We start from the raw sequence: 15,308 nt of genomic DNA, 5'->3' as shown, positions 1-15,308 counted from the left end.
ATCGCTGAAGATCAATGGACAGGGGAATCAGTTGGATGGAAGTGCGTATTGCGATGTTGGAAATCAGAATCAGTATTAGAGTGGTACTGCAGAAGCAGAGAAAGTCAGGCAGCATCCGAGTGGCAGAAAAAAAGTAATGGTTCGGGCAAAAGCTCATCATCAGGAATAAAGCTGGCAGCCTCGAGGGTGGAGAAATAGAGGGGAGGATTGGGTCTGTGAAGAATCTAGTGGAGAGTGCAATAGGTGGATAGAGTCGGAGTTAAAGGAGATAGGTCGGAGAAGAGGGTGGAGCGGAGAAGTGAGAAGGAAAATAGGGGCAGGTCAATAGGATAATGCCAATCTAGAAGTTCGAAACTAGGGTAAGGTGGGCGTGGAGAGATGAGGAAACTGGTGAAGCCCACGTTGATGCCTTGGAGTTGAAGGATCCCGAGGTGGAAAAGGAGCCGTCGGGTGTTGAAGGAATGGTGGTGGAGGAGGCACAGGAACTGCATTCCTCGGAAGAGTGGTGGTGGGGGTGCAGTTGATGTGTTTGGTCATGGGGAGTTGGGGTTGAATGTTGTGGGTGTACTGGAAATGTTCTCTGAGGCGCTCTGCGCGATGGTGCCTGTTGGCCCCAAAGTAGAGGAGACCAACAGATGCAATAAATGCCATGTGTGGAAGTGTACATGCAAAAGTGAAGGTGGAAGGATCCATTGGACCCTTGGAAGCATGTGAGGGGAAAGATGTGGGTGCAGATTTAGCAAATCCCGTGGTGTCAGGGGAAGGGGAGGTTTGGTCATTGGAGGGCGTGGACTTGACTAGGTAGTCGTGCAGGAAACAGTCTATGTGAATACTGGATTGGGGTGGGGAGGGAAATATATCCCTCAAGCTCAGTGTTACTGACACTTTATACAAACCCATTGACTCCCACAGCTGTCTGGATTATATATCCTCCAACCCCACCTCTTGCGTAAATATTATCCTATATTCCCAATTCCTCCACCTCCATCGCATCTGCTCCCAAAGGATAACCACAGCAGTTCAGGCAGCGTCCGAGGAGCAGTAAAATCGAGGTTTCGGGCAAAAGCCCTTCATCAGGAATACAGTCAGAGAACCTGAAGTGCGTAGAGAAAAAATAGAGGAGGGTGGGGGTGCGGAAAAAGTAGCATAGAGTACAATAGGTGAGTGAGAGAGGGGATGAAGGTAATAGCTCAGGGAGGAGGATGGAATGGATAATTGGAAAGGAAGTTAGGCATGTAAGACAAATCATGAGGACAGTACTGAGCTGGAAGTTTGGAGCTGGGGCGAGGTGGGAGAAGGATAAATGAGGAAACTAGCGAAGTCAACATTGATGCCCTGGGGTCAAAGTGTTCTGAGGCGGAAGATGAGGCATTCTTCCTCCAGGTGACACGTGGTGAGGGAGCGGGAGTTGAAATGTTGAACCACTAGGTGGTGTGGCTGATTGGTGCGGGTGTCCCAGACATGTTCCCTCAAGCGCTCTGCTAGGAGGCGTCCAGTCATCCCAATGGAGAGGAAACCGCATCGGGAGCAACGGATACAATAAATGATATTGGTGGACAGGCAGGTAAAACTTTGATGAATATGGAAGGCTCCCTTCGGGCCTTGAATTGAGGTGATGGAGGAGGGGTGGGCGCAGGTTTTGCAATTCCTGCGGTAGCAGGGAAAGTGCCAGGAGGAGACAATGGTTTGTTGGGGGGCGTGGACCTGACCAGGTGGTCCCGGAGGGAATGATCTGTGCGGAAGTCAGAAAGGGTTGTCGAGAGAAATAGTTCACTGGTGTGGGGTCCGTTTGGAGGTGGTGAAAATGTCGGCAGATGATTTGGTTTTTGTGAAGGTTGTTAAGGTAGAAGGTGAGCACTGGGGGGCGGGGTTCTGTCCTTGTTTCGGTTGGAGGGGTGGGGTCTGAGGGTGGACGTGCAGGATGTGGAAGAATTGCGTTGAAGGGCATCATTAACCATCTGCGAAGGGAAATTGTGCTCTCGAAAGAAGCAGGCCATCTGGTGTTTTCTCTACACTATGCTACTTTCTCCCTACCCGCAGCCTCCTCTCATTTATCTCTCCGCACTTCAGGCACTCTGCCTGTATTCCTGATGAAGGGTTTTTTCCCCGAAACGTCGATTTTTCTGCTCCTCGAATTCTGCCTGAACTGCCATGCTTTCCCAGCACACCTCTGATCTGAACTCTGGTTTCCAGCAACTGTGGTCATTGTTTTTTTACCCTCTGCTCGCAAGGGACCAGTTCCACCACAGAACACACCAGATGACCGTCTATAAAGACCGGAACGTCCCAGTCTGTGTGGTTGAAGATGCCCGCCAAAGCATCTCATGCATGTTCCTTACCTCTACCCACAACAACAAGGGTTGCCAAACACAACAAGGACAGAACCCTCCTGGTCATCATCTTCTATTCCACCAACCTCTGCATAAATCACCTCATCCGCTGACAGTCTCGCCAAGTCTAAACGCCTCCCACCACCAGGAAAATGTTCTCCTCCCCACCCCTATCCACTTTCCGCCAAGACCATTCGCTCTGTGACTACCTAGTGAAGTCCACGCCCTCCAATGTCCCAAAGTCATGCAGGTCTTGGGTCTCCTCCATCGCCACTGCCTCATCACCCGATGCTAGGAGGAAGAAAGCCTCATCTTCTGCCTCAGGACCCTTCAACCATGGTATCAATTTGGACTTCACCAGTTTCCTTATTTCCCTTCCCCCTACCTTACCCAGTTCCCACCTTCCAGCTCATCACCGTCCTCCTGACCTATCACACCTGTGCATCTTCATTCCAACCTATTCACTACACCTTCTTCTCTGACATATCACGTTCACTCCCCCCCGCCACCTCCATCCACCTCCTGCACTCTCAGCTAACTTCTCCCCAGCTCCGCCGCACTCACATTTAACTCTCCATCCCATAGGGTCCCAGTCTGAATCCTGATGAAGGGCTTTTGCCTGAAATATTCATTTTCCTGCTCCTCAGAATGCTGCCGGACCTGCTGTGCTTCTCCAACACCACTCTAATCTTGAGGAGTATCAATTGTCTGAGAGGGTTTTCGGATAGTTTCTATTGTTGACCACAGACTGTGGATGGTAGTAGAACTTCAGCGACTACCAGATAAGGGAGCAGCTGAAGGACTGAGCACAAGTCAGGTCACCGCATAAACAATTTTTTTTTTGTGTTGTAAGATAAAAGGTGGAAGGCTGAAGTATGCAACTTTGCCCTTCAAGACCGCTTCACCAATGATTTTATCACTGATTCCTTTCCAAGTCAGGGTGCTGTGGGCATTGAAGAATAACTTGCAAATGGTGGCGTTTCGTTGTATCTTCCAACCTTGTCTTTACTGTCAGTACATTTGTTGAGCTGTGAAGGTTCTGTCAAAAAAGCCCACAAGACTTACTCCAGTGCATCTTGTAGTTGGTGCACTCTGCGGCAATTGTGCCTTAGCGGTGAGGGGAATGAAGATTGCAGGTATTGAAGAGGGTACAATCAAGTGACTGCATTGCGTTGGACAACATCCAGTTCCTTAAGTGTTAAGGAAGTGTTATATCCAGTTCCTTAAGTGAAGTTACACCCATCGAGGCAAATGGAGAGAGTTATTATCCACGTCTCATTTGTGCCGTGCAAACGATGTAGGATTCACAGAGACACGAGTTGAGTTTATATTCAAAACATGTCTACAAAAGGACATGTTTTCATTGTCAAATAGTTCATATAGCCAGTTTCTATCCGTGTTTTTTTCTAAGTACTAGCGCTGTGGACGATTACACGGGATAATTTGGTTACAGTAAAGCCATTGAATGAAAGTGGGATATGATTAGATTCTCATTTGTCAGAGTTATCATTACTCTATTTCGTCCTTGGGTAGACCAATCTGATTCCAGTCGCTGTCTGATTTCAAGTTCCAATTCCGGTCTGTGCTTGAAATTTCAACCGTTTCTTTACATAACTTTTTCCACCTGCCTTACTCATGGTTAACGACGCTGCACGGGACAGCAGGGATTTATGGACATGTTGTCAAAACTGGAGAAAATGCCGCTTCGTGGAATGATTGGTTAGGCTGGGATTATTCTCCTTGAAACAAAGGAGGCAGAGTGGATCTGCATAATCACATAATAACATGTATAAACTTTCAATATTCAAGATATCTTGACAGCGTAGTTCCTGGCACGTAGTTTACTCTCTGGTATGAGGAGAGCACCAGAGGACATGAACTTAGAATTAGATATTGCCTATTCAATTCAGGAATGAGAAGTAATATCTTTGCTCAGGGTCCAGTGAATCGGTGGAACTCCTGACTGAAACTGTTGTTGAGGCTGAGTTGTTGTGTATTTTCAAACTGTGCCAGACAGATATTTAACCAGAAAGACGATGAAGCTTTGTCGAGGCAATGCAGGAGAATGGAGTTGGGGATGATCAGATCAGCCATGAGTTCATTGAATGGTGGAGCAGTCTCGATGGGCTGAATGGCCGACTTCCAATTCTTCATCATTTGGTCTAACGCCTTATTTTATAGATAAATTTAGAATTCTGAGGAGATGGAATGAAGGGATAGAAAAGCTTTCCAAACTCATCAGACAGATCAGGAACGAGCTCATGAAGAAGGAATGCGATGTGGCCTGGAGACACCAAATGGCACAGGGCACACCGCAGATGGGTATGTGCAGAAGCTGTGATTGCTAAAGAAAATTGGTGGATCTAATATTCTCGCCAACTTGGCGGTCACGTTGGACGATGAATTGTGGTATGATTCACACAGCAAAAGGTTGTGAAAGAATGAAAGTTTCGTTTCATTTGAAAAGTTTTCTGTGGTTCCAATTCCAATTGACTGTTTGAAATAATGATCAGAAATTTGCGTGGAGTATTACATTAAAATTCACAATCCCACTAGATAAACTATTACACCGAATCTCTCTTTATTTGTTTCATTTTCATTGGATGCAAATTCATAGAAAGTCAAGATGGAATGAAAGGAGGAAAGAAACGGTGCATGCCTTTTTCATTATCTCAATTTAACTTACAGTAGAATCAAATTGCTTTCTTTCGACTTTGATGAGACATCGATTTATCACAAATCTCCGGTGCAATGAAGGACAAGCGCATGATTCTCCATTCAATATGTATTAAAGATGCGAGACACAAAGGGAAACCACTGCTGTGTTTGATACAAATAACAGCCCGAGTAGGATTCACATCCATATATGGACAATGAAAGAGCAACCCGCCTCCTTAACCTCGGGGCCACTTCAGCCCATTGCAAAGGGGCTCACGTGTGACCACATCAAGATTACATATGGTGCATCGAGGGGACAAGAAATTTCCTGAGCGGAATCGAATCCACACCATTATGTTTCTGCTTTCAGTGACTACTAATACCAGCAAAATCCAAGGAATTGACATCGTCCTTGGAAAGAATACCTTGTCTTTGATTCATTCCGAGTCGGAACTGTCTCAGAATGAACTAGCAAACATGAAATTCCCGTCACATTCACACGCACATTTAGTCTTGACGCATCATTTCTTCAGACAGTTCTTCTCTCGCGTGAAGATTTATAAATGGAGAGAGAAGTGAAGGTGATGTTTTAGCTCGATGTTCTTTCTCATATGGCTGAACGTGAATTGGGTAAAATTCCCGGATATGCAGCTTTGTTCGTTTCATTTTATTAATTTTGCTGCAACTTCACTCTGTTCATTGCAATGATCGTAAGTGAATTGGATTTATATCATTAGAACGTTTATTATTGTATTCAATTTTGCTCCGAATTTATTTCAACTTAAAGAAATACTGATGAGAAAAACAGAAGGTTAAACTAAAAAGCAAGATGCCAGTTTTGATGCTCAGTTACTTTGGCAGATTTTAAAGGGTATCAAATGAACCCAACATTATGGTGATTGCCCTCCCATCTTTAAGCGATGGGATGAAATCAGGAAATCGATCTCCAAGAGAAGAATCATTTCCTATTCATTATGGAATATTTTTCCTTGTCAATATACAAATTCTGCTCAGTTCCATTTGTAATGCTTCATGTGGAATATTAATAGAAATCTTTCAAAACCCTGAGTTTGTTTTTCAGCTGCATTCGTTTCCGATTTTTTTACATCTAAAATCGTCCAAATTAGACATTGTTTCCTCGCACCTTCCAAAACCCCACCCCACATTTACACTTTTACCTGGCCACAGGCTGTCTCTCTCTATCCTCGTGAAACTCACTGCTTCTGTGTCTCTAAATGTGCCTTTCGAAATATTTTGGAAACGGGTTCTCTGAGTGACAGAAATTCTGCTCCCATCATTTCTTGTCCTACATCGATGGTTTTGAAAGCCTGACGTTAAGAAATTTGCGAACTTGAAAGAGTGCATTTACCACCTATATACACTCGCCAGCAGCCCAGTAAACGCTGTCATTGTCCTGTCTGATAGAATCACAGATTCCCTACAACGCAGAAAGTACAATTCAGCCAATCGAGTCTGTAGGGTCACTCTCAACAGCATGTCAACCATACCTAGCTCCCTTCTCTATCCCCGCAAGCCTCTGGCTTGTGCTTTCAAATAAACCTACTGGAATAAAACCTAGCATCGTGTGACTGCTGGCATTATCACTGCGTTACCCATGGCTAATTCACTTGACTTACTGAATTCACTCCCTGGACACACCAGCGCTTTTTTTAACATGGCCAATCCACCTAACCTACATACTTAACAGCAGTGCGAACGACAGTGCGTACCATCACATTGAACACTCTCTGTATCATGTATAATGGCTTTACACACTGGTACCTCAGCCTAGTGAAAGCAAGCTGCGCCCTCCAAACCGAATTCAATGCATCCAAACGCGGTTCTACGCTGTACCACCTCATTAGTGCTGCTGGAAATGTTTCTGCACTCAGATCTGAATGGGTTTACTTTGTTTTCTTCCTCAGATTCTTGCTTTAAATAAACATATCAGTCAGGAGCAACTCTATATAACGGTTTTCATTCTAACACAAACACAATGTGCAGTTTGTAGAAGTTAAGTGTTTGCACTTTCACTGACAGTCACTCTCCCCAGGAGCTGCAGTCCTTCCCCAGCTGATTCAGACAGTGCTGTACTTCCTGTGACATATCCAATCGAGAATGGAAGACCGAGCATGAATAATCTTCACTGGGGAACAAAGCGGCAGGTTTAAACCATTTACGATGCCCCTAGCGGAGAATTGAGCCCAGTGACAGGCGGGGACACGAACCACGATACTGTGGAGGACAATAACATCGAAGGAAGCCCTTCAACCTGTTGTGGCCTCACTTATCCAACACAACTGCTTAACGACCTGAATCAAGTTTTCATTGTTTAGCCCATAGTCTTATATGTTTTGGCATCGCAAATTAACATCTCAATTTTTTTCAGGTTGGAAGCGTTTCCACTTCTCTGACCCTTTCAGCACATTTACTCAAAACTTCCCGCCTTTTCTCGAAACCTCTTGGCCCCAGTGTTCGATCCCTCCGTCAACAACAAACGCTTCTTTCAGTCTATCCTATCCATATTTCTCAGTATTTTGTACATCTCAGTCATGTTCTCTCCAATCTCCTCTGCTCGGCGACAAACAACCCCATTCTGTCCAATATCTCCTCATCACTGAAACTCTTCAGCACAGACAATATCCCATTGGATCTCTCCTGCAACGTTCCCAGTGTGATCACATCATTGCTGTACTGTGAATTGCAGAACTGCACACAGTAATCTAGCTAGAGCCGAAATAACATTTTTTTTTTCTATTCTGTTATCGTATGAGGGCGTCGCTGGCTTGGCAGCATTGATTGCGATCCCTAATTGCACAGCGGGCAGTTGAGACTTAACTGTGTTGCATTGAGTCTGGAGTCACATCGAGGCCCAACCATGTAAGAATAGCAGGTTCCTTCCTCAAAGGACGTCATTGAACACGATAGTTTTGTTTTTTCAACAATTGACCATGGATTTATAGGTGTTATTGGATTCGTAATTACAGATCTTTATTGAATCTCAATTCTAACACCTGGCATGGTTGGAGTCAAACCCGGGTCCCTGGTTCATTTGCTTGGTGCCTGAGTTAACAGTCCAGTGGAAATAGCGCTCGGCCATTGCAGACAAACGGTGAAACTAATCTTTCTCAATGAAGTCGCTATTCCTCGATATTGTCCTGTGTCATTTTCCTGAGATGGACCCACAATACTGTGTATAGTTCTGGTCTCCATATTTGAGGAAAGACATTCTGGTTATTGAGGGAGTGCAGCGTAGGTTAACGAGGTCAATTCCTGGAATGGCACGATTACCTTACTCTGAAAGACTGAAGGGACTGGGCTTGTGTACCCTTGAGTTGAGAAGACTGAGAGGAGATCTGATTGAGACATATAAGATTATGAAAGGATTGGACACTCTGGCAGCAGGAAACATGTTTCCGTTGATGGTTGAGTGCCGAACCAGAGGACACCGCTTAAAAATACGAGGCAGACCATTTAGGACAGAGATGAGAAGAAACGTCTTCACCCAGAGCGTGGTGGCTGTGTGGAATGCTCTGCACCAGAGGACAGTGGAGGCCCAGTCTTTGGATTCATTTGAGAAAGAGTTGGGTAGAGCTCTCAAAGATAGTGGAATCAAGGGTTATGGAGATAAGGCAGGAAGAGGATACTAATTGGGAATGATCAGCCATGATCCTATTGAATGGCGGTGCAGGCTCGAAGGGCTGAATGGACTACTCCTGCACCTGTTGTCTATTGTCTATTGTCTACAATCGTAAGTCCATATCAGTAAAAGCTGCTACCTGAAGATTAGCCTCACAGCAGTGGTAACCAAATGGATCAACTGGTCTTCAGGTCCTGATGGTGGGGTTGGGGCACGTTCACCCAGCAACAGTGACCGCCGCAGCACAGAATGAACAGTATCAACGTGAGAGTCAGTGTTAGATTCTGGAGTGCCTCAAAGAAATAGGAAATGATGAAAGAGCAGTGCTCTGAAAACTAGTGCTCAGTTAAACTCTAACCTGGTGTTGCGAGATTTTTAGCTTTGTACACCATATTCCAACACCAGCATCTCTAAATTTATGAAATGGGGGTGATTAGAATACTTTACAGTTTGGAAACAGGCTTTTCGGCCCAACAAGTCCACACTGACCTGCCGAAGCGCAACCCACCCATACATTTACCCCTTACCTCACACTACAGGCACTGTGGGAAGAACCAGAGGAAACACACGCAGACACTGGGAGAATGTGCAAACTCCACAGTCAGTCACCTGAAGTGGGAAGTGAAAACTGGTCTCTGGCGCCGTAAGGCGATCACTGTGTCACCGTAACGCCCACAAACGTGACGGACAATTCAGTTTGTGATGGAAGGAGGGAGCGAAATCTGTGAGAACGGGTGGATTTGATTTCTGACATATAAAGCTCAGAGACGTGAGGAAGCAGAATTTGAAGGGCACAGATCATCACCTTGGATAAAATTACCATGTTAAAACAACTAATTCCTTTGTATTTCACAAAATCTGCGGCAGATACAGAAATTACTGCCGTGACTCGGATTCGAACCGAGGTTGCTGCGGCCACAACGCAGAGTACTAACCACTATACGATCACGGCATTGCACAGACGAACGCAGTGGCACTGTGCAATATGTATAGTATCATAGCAAATGTTAGGCAGCTCATCAAATGCACAACATCAATGCCAAGCGAACAGTGGCAAATATGTGGGAACTCAGAATGGGCTGAACGTTTAATGTCGGTTCCCCCAGTGGCTATGGTGATTCTATCATTAATATGATCAAAGTTGAGATAAATAGATTTCTCCCAAACATCAAAGACTCCAGGGACAGTGCAGGTGTTGCTGAAATGTATACTTCAACAGCAATGCAGTTCAACGTCGGCTCCTTCACTAGTTTCCCCACACAAGTCAGTAACCACTGGTTCCACGTAGTTCAAATTCCCAGCCTCAGAATAAGAGGAATTGAGTGGCGCAGTCGCGAAAATCCAACTGAAATTCGGTATGCGAATGAGGTCGCAGAGCTTCTAGATGGCTCCAGTGACACAACCGATGTATGCACAGTATTTCAATGACGATTTAGAGGGGCAAGCAATTCCGAGTTTGGGAGTGCTCCTGGCCATAGGCGGGGCAGAAGGGATTTTTTTTCCCTGTTTATAGCAATCTACAGTGCATCTTGCTGAGACAGCTGAGTGGCACAACTGGAGCATGGGCAGCTGTTTTGAAGTTTGAACTTGTTTCATGATCACACTCTTTCCTGGAATGAATTACTTTCAACATTTTTCTTTCCAATTGTTTAATATCTCCCTGCAGTCTGCGGCTTTCTTCCACATGGTTAATTGCATGACTAACTGTTGTATGATCTGCACACTGCTAAATCACGGCCACTACAAGTAAATATGAATCATTGATCAATATGAGAAAACAATGGAACCTCACTGCAGGCATGCTTCGTAGGTTTGCAGGCGACGCTAGAATTGTAGACAGTGAGGAAGATTATCTAAGTTTCAAAAGGATCTGAAACCAATGAGTCGTTGGACTGAAAAATGTAATATGGCGTTTAATCTGGGTAAATGGAAGGTATTGTATTTTGGTACAGTAAAAAGAGCAGTGCTTTGCGGAGTGTTGGAGAACACGGAAGCTAGGGGTGCAGGTGCATAATTCCTTGTAGTTTGCATCATCTACAGACAAGATGCTTCAAAGTTATTTAACATTCTTCCCTTCATTGCTCAGTCCTTTGTGTATAATAGTCGGGACGTTATGTTGAAGCTTTGTAGGACATTGATGAGGCCTCTTCTGGAATATTATGTCTAGTTCTGGTCGGCCAGTTATAGGAATGATATTATTCAGCTGGAGCAGGTTCAGAAAACTATGCACGCATGTTGCCGTGTGTGGAAGTTTTGAGTTATAATGAAAGGCTGGATAGGCTGAGACTATTTTCAGATTCGAGATCGGGGTGCTGGAAAACTACAACAGGTAAGGCAGCATCCGATGAGCAGGAGAACATTTTTTGCGTGTCGTTCAACAGGCTCTTCCCCGAAACGTCGATTATCCTGCTCCTCAAATGCTGCCTGACCTGCTGTGCTTTCCCAGCACAACACTCTCGACTCTGATCTCGCATTTGCAGTTCTCACTTTCGACTAGTTGGGAATGTTTTCACTTTAGGTTAGGGCTGTGAACGGCGACCTGACGGAAGTTTATGAATTATTGCGAGGCAAGTTAGAGTTAACGATAGTTGCCTTTTCCCAGGATGTGGATTTCAAGGCGAGAGGGCATATATTTAAGATGAAAAGAGAGACATTTTTTAAAAAAAAGTCATGTGAGGCTATTTTTTAGGGAAGTTGTTCTGCATGTGCAATTAACTTGCTGAGGAAGTGATGGATGAATGTACATTTGCAACATTTAATGACAATTGATTCCAAACATGAATCGGAAAGTGGGGTTTTTCAATTTTTTTTATTCATGCCAAGTACATCAGTTATTTCCCAGACGACATTTAAGAGTCAACCACGGTATTATCCATCTGGAATCTCATGTGGGGCAGAGCAGATGAATATGACAGTTTGCTTTCCGAACTGGCATGAGTGAGTCAGATGGGACTTTCCACACAACTGATTCGGGTCATCACGAGACTCTTCAATTCCAGGTGCTTATTGAATTCAAACTTCACTATCTGTCATGCCAGGACCTGTACCCTTTGTCCCCAAAATATTACCTGGGTTTTTGGATGAACAACACAGTAATAAAACAACAACGTCATTATAACTACTCAACGGGTTCAGGAGGAAGCAGATGGGTCGAGCTTAGTTTGGCAGTATTTTCAACATGGATTGGTTGGACTGACAGGCCTGTTTTCATGCTGTATGACACTATGATTGATGCTTTGGAACAAAGCTGGTTGGGATTAACAGCAGCATTGACAGCATAATCAACCAACTGATGGGATATGCAATCCTGCTGCGGTCTCCGGAGGTTGTATTGCTCAGTGATCCCTTCCCACACACGGGACTGGTGAAAGGTCTCTCCATCAGCTTCCTTTTTTGCTACCCAGGGTGACTGGTCCTTTTAAATTGTGTCCACACAGATGCAAATCCCGTTTTCCATGTTGTTTATGTGTTTTCATTCTTTCTCATTCACCTACAGGGTGTGATTATGACTGGTCAGGACAACATTTCCGACTACACTGCTTCTCCACACGATGCGGATTCCTGAATTAAGGGTCAGCTCATTTTTTACGGTCCTGGAGTCTCTCGTAGGCAGGACTGGGTAAAGATGGTAGAGTCCCCTGCATAGGGGACATGAATGAATGGTATTGCAGGAAATTAAAGTCATGATCTCTGTTCCTGAGGTCAGCCTTGCATTTCAGGTTTTAAACGTCGAACTTAAACATCACCCTTTCCGTGTTCGAGTTGTCAAGGATGACTAGTTTAAAATATTACCCCAACACCACCTTCTCCAGGTTGAAGTCTTGACTGTGTGGAAGAAAGTGATAGTGAGCTGATGCCAGCAAATGTAGCTGCCACCGCCAGTGTCAGAAACACAGATCCAAACAGCAAAATCATCTTTTAAACCCACCACTGCAAAGTTAAGGGCTCAATACGCTCCACTTGTGCCACTCAGCTGTCTTAGCAAGATACACCGGAAATCACTATGATAGTATAAACGGGTACTCCCATTCCCTTGATCAGGAGCACACTCAACCGAGGAATTTGTTGCGCCTATATACCATCATAGAAGGAAAGCACGCTCACCTATTGCATCACTGGAGCCAGAGAGTAACTGCGCACTCATTCCCATCCCCAATGCCAGTTGGATCTGGGCGACTGTGCCGATGTTAAGCTAAAATACATTTCAGCAACATCCTGTACTGTCCCCCGAGTCTTTGATGTTTTGTCAAAATCGATCAATTTCATTTTTCAACATTCTCGTTCAAGGGATCTCCACAGTCTCTGAGGACATCGAACCGAAACATTCAGCTCATTCTCAGTTCCCACATATCTGTCACGATTTTCTGAGTACTGATATTGTACATTTGCTGTTCTTCCGAACATTTCCTCTGCTAGTATACTTATTGCTACTTGCAAGCATCCTGTTCTGCGGTTACTGTGATCGTGGTTGACGGTATTGTGCAGTGTGACGACTGCAACCTCGATTTGAAACCAAATCACGGCACTAAGTGTTCTCTCCGTTCTCCTCTTTGTGATACATGCTGAGAAATTCATTGCTTTTCCTTCAAATTCCGGTCTCTCACATCTCTGCGTTTCATATATCAGGATTCCAACGCACCCGTTGTCGGGGATTTCTCTCTTTCCCACGTTCATTAAACCTCCTTTCCATTCCTCCCCCATTTCTCTGTGGCAATGCACAATCTCTCACTCTCTTTCTCATTCGTATTCTTCTTTCTGTGTTACTCTCGTTGGGTGAACGTCCCCCAATATCACCATTGGGGCCTTCAAACAAATCGATCCATTTCGATACCGCTGTTGTGAAATCAATCCCCATGTAGCAGCTTTTACTGACATTGGACAGAGACAATTGGAGCGTCAGGCTCATGGAAAATACCCAGGCCAGTTTGGTGAAAATACATTTTGTTTGAAAAGATCAGCTTTTATGGCTTTCTGTTTTGGTCTTGTGATAATTTCATGGGACTGATAATCCAGAGACCGAGGTAATAATCTGGGTACTCGGGCTTGAATCCCACCATGCCATAATGGTCAAATTTGAATTCAAAAAATATCTGAAATGATGAATCTAATGACTCCTATAGATCCATTGACAATTGTTGAAAAACAAATCTGTATCACTGATGTCATTTCGGGATGGAATTTGCTATCCTTACTTGGTCTGTGCTGCATGTGACTTTAGACTCATAGCAATATGGCTGACTCTCAACTGCTCTCTGGGCAATTCGGAATGGGTAATAAATTCAACTTAGCCAGAATCGCCCTCATACTAATCCAGAAATTTTAAAACAAATACTCATTATGCTCAAGCAAGAATGTGCACTTTTTCCAGCCACGTTTTAGCAGGGATGTGACCATACTGAAAAAACTGCAGGAGATATTTACCGGGATCCTGTTTGGGCTGAAGAGTTTCGGTTGCGAAGAAAGACAGGACAGAGTGGAGTGTTTGTCGCATTACATAGGAGATGTAGACAAGACATGATTGAGTTAGGGTATGGACAGGGTTGACTGAACGAGTTTCCCGTTGATGGAGGGATCGATCAACAGGGGCCAAAGACGTAAGGAGAAAGACAGAAAAGTTTAAGAAGGTGTGCGAAAAAACTTAATCAGCCAGTGGGTGGTTGGAATTTGGAATACACTGTCTGCATTTTTCAGAGCGGCATAAAACCTTATAACCTAAATAAACATTCAGATGTGAACTTTTGATGCCAAGACACATAAGGCTGTGGGGTAAGCATTGAGAAATTGGATCCAATTCATTAGGCAGTTGTTTTTGACAAGTGTGGCCACATTTGGTTGAAGGGCCTCCTTTGACACTTGTCTACAGTAGTATAATGGTTCGTGCCCCCGCCTGTCACGGGGCTCAATTTTCCGCTGGGGACAGTGTAAGCGTTTTGACACTGTTGCTCCATTCTCAAGCGCGGGTATTGATACCTGTCCTTCCATTCTCGATGGGGCACATCACATGAAGGACAGTGCTGACTGAATAAAGGTGGGGAAGGATTGCAGTTGTCGGGAAGGCAGAGTGTCAGTGAATGGCTAAACACATTTCTTCTGCAAACTTCACCCTGTGACTGCGTTGGAATGAAAAGCATTTGACAGATTTCTTCCGGATTGAAGTGTTTACTAGAAACAGGAATCTGAGGAGGAAACAACATAAACACATTCAAATATGAGTGTAGAAACATTTCCCGCAGCACGAATGAAATAGTAAAGGACAGAGTAGCGTTTCGATACATTGAATATGGGTTCATTTGTTTTGATGAGGCTGTTAGCAGAGTATAAAACCATTAAAAAGTAATACAGCATTTGCTCATTATGATGGAACATTGTCTCAGTAATTCACACTGCTGTTCAGAGGGTGGGTTAGGTTGATTGGCAAAGTTAAATTACCCTCTCGTATCCAGGGTGCGAGTTAAGTAAGTTAGATGAATTAGCCATGGGTAACGCGGGGATAAGGTCAGTCACAGGACGTCAGGTTATACTCTAACGGGTTTATTTGAAATCATAAGGGGGAGGGATTCCCCTTCTTCATGTGAAATATAAGGAAATAGGGAAGCGAGCTAGGTCGGGGTGAGATGCTCTTCAGAGAGTCGACACCGGCTCGATTGACTGAAATGCACTTTCGGCACTGTAGGATTCTG

At 44.5% G+C, this 15,308-nt stretch overlaps 1 non-coding gene across 1 annotated transcript; it reads right to left on the bottom strand.

Moving 5' to 3' along the window:
• Positions 1-9,508: 9,508 nt before the first annotated feature.
• trnah-gug (transfer RNA histidin (anticodon GUG)) lies at positions 9,509-9,580 on the bottom strand. The gene has a single exon. It is a non-coding gene; the product is annotated as a tRNA-His (tRNA).
• Between the last annotated feature and the right edge of the window lie 5,728 nt (positions 9,581-15,308).

The sequence above is a fragment of the Hemiscyllium ocellatum genome, chromosome 46 (genome assembly GCF_020745735.1).
Source record: "Hemiscyllium ocellatum isolate sHemOce1 chromosome 46, sHemOce1.pat.X.cur, whole genome shotgun sequence".
NCBI classification, from domain to species: domain Eukaryota; kingdom Metazoa; phylum Chordata; class Chondrichthyes; order Orectolobiformes; family Hemiscylliidae; genus Hemiscyllium; species Hemiscyllium ocellatum.
This window is presented reverse-complemented; position numbering and strand designations above follow the sequence as displayed.